Source organism: Babylonia areolata, chromosome 20 (assembly GCF_041734735.1).
Source record: "Babylonia areolata isolate BAREFJ2019XMU chromosome 20, ASM4173473v1, whole genome shotgun sequence".
Taxonomy (NCBI): domain Eukaryota; kingdom Metazoa; phylum Mollusca; class Gastropoda; order Neogastropoda; family Buccinidae; genus Babylonia; species Babylonia areolata.
The window spans coordinates 1411049-1416512 of NC_134895.1; the positions used below are offsets into that span (position 1 = coordinate 1411049).

Here is a 5464-nt window from a genome sequence, read left to right on the forward strand (position 1 = left end):
ACACACACATGGACACACACACACACACACACCTTTTTCTTTTTTTTTTAAAGGGGGAGAAGGGGGGGGGGGGGGGGGCGTCATGAAACCTTGGACATTTCACTGTCTGATTTCCCCCCCAAATTGATTGTTGTTCTAACTTTTGAATTGGTTATTCTCTGAGTCAGATTGTTGTAAAGTTAATGTTGGGAATAGTATGTTGTAAAGTTAATGTTGGGAATAGTATGTTGTAAAGTTAATGTTGGGAATAGTATTGTTTTCCTCCCTTTCCCTTCCTCCCCCCCCCCTCCATTTTTCTCCCCGCCTTTTTTTCATGTCTAATATCACTTCATGTGGACAGACATTAAATGAAATTGAACACACACACACACACACACACACACACACACACACACACACAGAATTTAGTATGCAATAATTTTTTCTTTCCTTTTTTTCTTTTCCTCGCCTTTTTCTCTGGGTTTTAATTGGGGAGATGCTGTAATTGATAGCTCAGAACAGAGGTCGCAAGGGCTTCCATTCACCATAAAAATCACACGATGAAAAATTTGTCATGGTGGTGAAAAGACATGTTCTCATTTACAGTAAGCGTTCACGCGTACATGTACATGTGATATTTAATATGCAAACTGAAACTCAGTGAAACACACACACACACACACACACACACACACACACACACACACACGTACGCACGCACGCACGCATGCTCGCGCGGACGCACGCACTCACTGACACACACACACAGAGACAGACACATACAAACACACACACACACACCGCTGATGCATTACACACAATGTTCGCTGCTTTCTCAATCATTCTTTTTCCGACATCACCTTTCCCTCATACCTTCCCCTCACCTCCCCCCCTCACCTCTAACCCCACCCCCACCACCACATCCGGCCATCCCCCGACCTCCCCTCTACAACCTACTCTCCCTTTAATTCTCTCCAGTGTGAGTGAATAATGCACAGATCCCGTGTTGTTTCCAGGGGACAGTTTGTCAGGTGAGGGTGACGCGCATGTTTCACCAGGGCCGTGTGTATTAATAATTATATATAAAACAAGCGAACGCACACTGACACGAGAAACTCTTACCATGAGTCCGCCCGATGGGACCGGAATTTGTTGCCACATGCGGAGGACTAAAGCGCCTGCCTTTAGCGGAGTCTGCCACCAGCCACGTACCGCTCTGTTTTTTATCTCTCTCTTTTCCCCCATTCTTTTATCTGCTTAGCAGGCAGAAGTGCTGTAGTGTATGTTATAGATTTGTCCGAGTGCATCCTTGAGAAACTGAAACTGAAACTGAAACGTGTGACCCTTTTCGATCTCTGAATGTCCATGACCTGGTCTGTACTGACATGTCACCCCATCCTTTTATTTATTCATCTCTCTATTTATTCCTTTATCTATTTATTCAGTGATTAATTCATTAAATAATTAATTAATTCATTCATTTATCTATTTATTCATTTATTTACTTAGTGTTGAAGGGTACAACTTCTATTCAGTCTTGCCCTTATCTCTGTTGTCATTTCCACAAACCTCACTTCCTGAAGAAGTGACCCATGGTCAGACATCGACATTTCTTATCCAAGTGAGTCTCCCTTCACTGGCAACCCACAATTTTGTTGTTGTTGTTGTTGCTGCTTCTGCTTCTGCTGCTATTGTTGTTGCTGTTGTTGTTGTTGTTAGTGTTGCTTTTAACAGACTTTTTCCATTTGCCAGTGTTATAATTACAGCAGTTTTCGTTCGTTTCATCACTGTTCCTTTCGACAAAAGACACACATGCCAACAACAATAATCATACCGAGGTCAGGGTTTCCTCCCTTCTTCCCAGTCTCCACCCCCCCCCCCCCCGACCCCACCTCCCTCCCCCCATTCTTGGCATTCTTTGCTCTGGGCAAAGGTACGGTTGACACAAACAACCTGACTGAGGCAAAACAACAACAGCAACAGGATGCAGTGAGCAGTAAGGGCAACAAACAATAACGACGACGACGACGACTATGACAGCAGTTTCAGGTGTCAAAGCGGGCAGACTCGTCTATATATGCTATATCACATCTGCGGCGTAAAAAACAACAACAGAAAATTAAAAAAAAAAGCAGATTCCTGAACAACGCATAATCCGAAACATGGCCGTGGCTCTGATCAGGCCTTAAGAGCCTAACTGATGAATGAATAATATGGATTCTTATATAGCACAGGTTTTATCCTCGGTCAGAGACCAAGCTCTAAGCGCTTTAGAAAAACTCGGGGCAGGCTGCCTATGCCTGGGTAGAGCCGACTGACGGCTGTGCGTTCATTATTCGTTTCGTATATCATTCAGTCAGGTTTCAGGCACGCACACATACACTCAGACAGACATGTAACATTTTACGTGAATGACCGTTTTGTTTATTTACCCCACTATGTAGGCAGACATATTCCGTTTTCGAGTGTGTCCATGCTGGGTATGTCCTTGTTTCCATAACCCACCGAACGCTGACATGGATTGCTGGATCCTTAGCGTGCGTATTGAATCTTCTCCGTGCGTATGGACACGAAGGGGGTTCAGGCACTAGCGGGTCTGCATTTATGTTGACCTGGGAGATCGGAAAAATCTCCACCCTTTACTCACCAGGCGCCGTTACCGAGATTCGAACCCAGGACCCTCAGATTGAAAGTCCAACGCTTTAACCACTCGGCTATTGCGCCCTAAACATTGATATAAAATGGAAAAAAATAATTAAAGAAACTAAACACAAAAGATGATTAAACACAGCTAACAAACAAAGTAATACATGAAGTCTGTGTGAAATGAATGACATGTGGAAGATACAATGACTGAAACAGAATAAAAGTAACAACTGGTCACGTCCAGCGAACTTGTGCGCATCCACACACATGTATTATTCACATCAAGCGTGCAAAATCAACACACACACACACACACACACACACACTACTGACCAGAATTTGTACCACACAAGGACTGACCCCCCCCCCCCCTCCCCCCGACGTCTTTTGCAGAACAGGGCGGCGTTTTGCCTGACACACAGTGAGATCAGTGACAAACGGATGCCATCATTGTCATGATGTTTAGGTTTATCTCCCCTTCTCCTCCACATTCCCAGCATTCTTTGCTGTGCGCAAAGGTAAAATGAAAGAAAAAAAAAAAAGAAACAAAAACAAACATACAAAAACAAAACAAAAAACAAAACAACAACAGCTGGAGTATGTCGGTAGCAGTAACACTGGGACATCATCATCATCATCATCATCATCAGCATCATCATCATCATCATCATCAGCAATAATTGTGTGACACAAGCGGCAACTGAAACTGTTTCAATTTCACTTTAAAGGAGACCGCGCAAAAGCATATGGACTGATCCATAATTTGCTGCACATTATTGACGGGCGCAATAGCCGAATGGTTAAAGCGTTGGACTTTCAATCTGGGGGGCCCGGGTTCGAATAGCGGTATTAGCGTCTGGTGGGTAAAGGGTGGAGATTTTTCCGATCTCCCAGGTCAACATATGTGCAGACCTGCTAGTGCCTGAACCCCCTTCGTGTGTATACGCACACAGAAGATCAAATACGCGCGCGCGCGCGCGTGTGTGTGTATTTGTTTGTTTTTTTCTTCTCAAATTTGATTTTCTTTGTGTTGCTCAGTTAATATTTGTTCAAATGGTTGCGAAAATGTCAGTACAACAAAAAGTTAATCTGACAATAAATGTTAATGGTTTCAGTCAGTGTGTGTGTGTGTGTGTGTGTGTGTGTGTGTGTGTGTGTGTGTGTGTGTGTGTGTGTGTGTGTGTGTGCTTCCCATTGCTGATAGTGCACTTCTTTCATGTCAGTCCTTCAGCAGGACGATGGAAGGTTTGAAGAAATAGAAACCAACATTTTGTTGTTGTCTCTCTGTATCGCCTTATCTTGTACAAACTTTCCTGCACTTTTTTTCCCATGCTTGAAAGGTCGGCCTGATAACGAACGCTGTGTGGATACTTATAACTCGTGTCAAGTACAATCGTTTGCATTCACCCGTGATGCGAAAGTTTCGGTAACAGAAAATCAGCTTAAAAGAAAATTGAATAAAGTAGACCAAACTTTCAGTGTTGACAAACTGCGATCAACGTCTTAAGATCGAAAAAGGAGGCATTATAAAATCCATACATGATTATATGTGAATAAGATTCGTTTTTTTTTCAGTTTTTTTTCTTACATTGCTAACAAACTAAATACATAAATAAATCAAAGGAAATAAAAAATCGAAGAAAATTGGGGAAAAAAGTAAGAGAGAATATGTGTGCAGAACCTGAACATTGTTTGCAAATAACATCGCAAAACAAAGACGTCTTTTGTGTGTGTGTGTGTGTGTGTGTGTGTGTGTGTGGGTGTGGGTGTGGGTGTGTGTGGGTGTGAAATTTATTTATTTATTTATTTATTTTATAGACTTTATTTCATTCAAATCGATGTTTATTTTTCCTCTGAAACTAGTTGAGAAATGAGTACACAGTGACTCACCCTTCGAAATTCAGCCAAAGGACCAACTCCAGCGGGTTTCCAGACAGGGACAGTCCTGTGTGCAGTGCCCAACAGAAAGACCTCACACAGGCAGGAAATAACGGCGAGCATGAAGCTCCGAAAACTGCCTGCCCGGCCCGAAAAATGTCGGTGGACCAACTCCTAACCTTTCGGAAGCTCGGGACAAGGAAGGGACATAACTCAGGCTGCTGGCTTGTGACGTGTGGTGTGTGCAGGGTGACAGCAGAGGATGAGGAGTTGTAAGTGTGTGTGGTGTGTGAATGTGAAGGTCTATTTGTGTGGTGTGTGAATGTGAAGGTCTATTTGTGTGGTGTGTGAATGTGAAGGTCTATTTGTGTGGTGTGTGAATGTGAAGGTCTATTTGTGTGGTGTGTGAATGTGAAGGTCTGTTTGTGTGGTGTGTGAATGTGAAGGTCTATTTGTGTGGTGTGTGAATGTGAAGGTCTATTTGTGTGGTGTGTGAATGTGAAGGTCTATTTGTGTGGTGTGTGCATGTGAAGGTCTATTTGTCGGCACACGTGTATAGATTTGAAATGCCCACATACACCTTATTCACAAGAAAACAATAAAGTAAAAAACAACAACAAAAAAACAACAACAAAAAACAAAAACAAAAAAACAAACAACAACAAAAAACAAACAACAAACCAACAAACAAAGAAAACAACAATAACAACAACAACAACAACAAATCATCTGAAAGGAAGAAATGAGAAAAAGGTACTAAAAGTTCCGCCAAATCTCTGTGCACGCGAACACTGACACACACACACACACACACACACACACACACACACACACACACACACAGAGAAACGCATGTACATTGAGACTTGCAGAAACAGACATGCAAACGCACTCAAGTGCTTGTAAACACACACTTCCTGCGGGTACAAACACACACAGACACAGATACAGACAAGACAAG

At 42.7% G+C, this 5464-nt stretch overlaps 1 protein-coding gene across 3 annotated transcripts in view; it reads right to left on the reverse strand.

The window, feature by feature from the left end:
* Positions 1-4682, reverse strand: part of LOC143294823 (uncharacterized) — a 21904-nt gene extending 17222 nt beyond the window's left edge. For all 3 annotated transcript variants that reach the window (XM_076606322.1, XM_076606321.1, XM_076606319.1), the window contains exon 1: positions 4516-4682. The gene's annotated coding sequence lies outside the window, so the exon portion shown is untranslated. The remainder of the gene's footprint in view (positions 1-4515) is intronic.
* Positions 4683-5464: the final 782 nt, after the last annotated feature.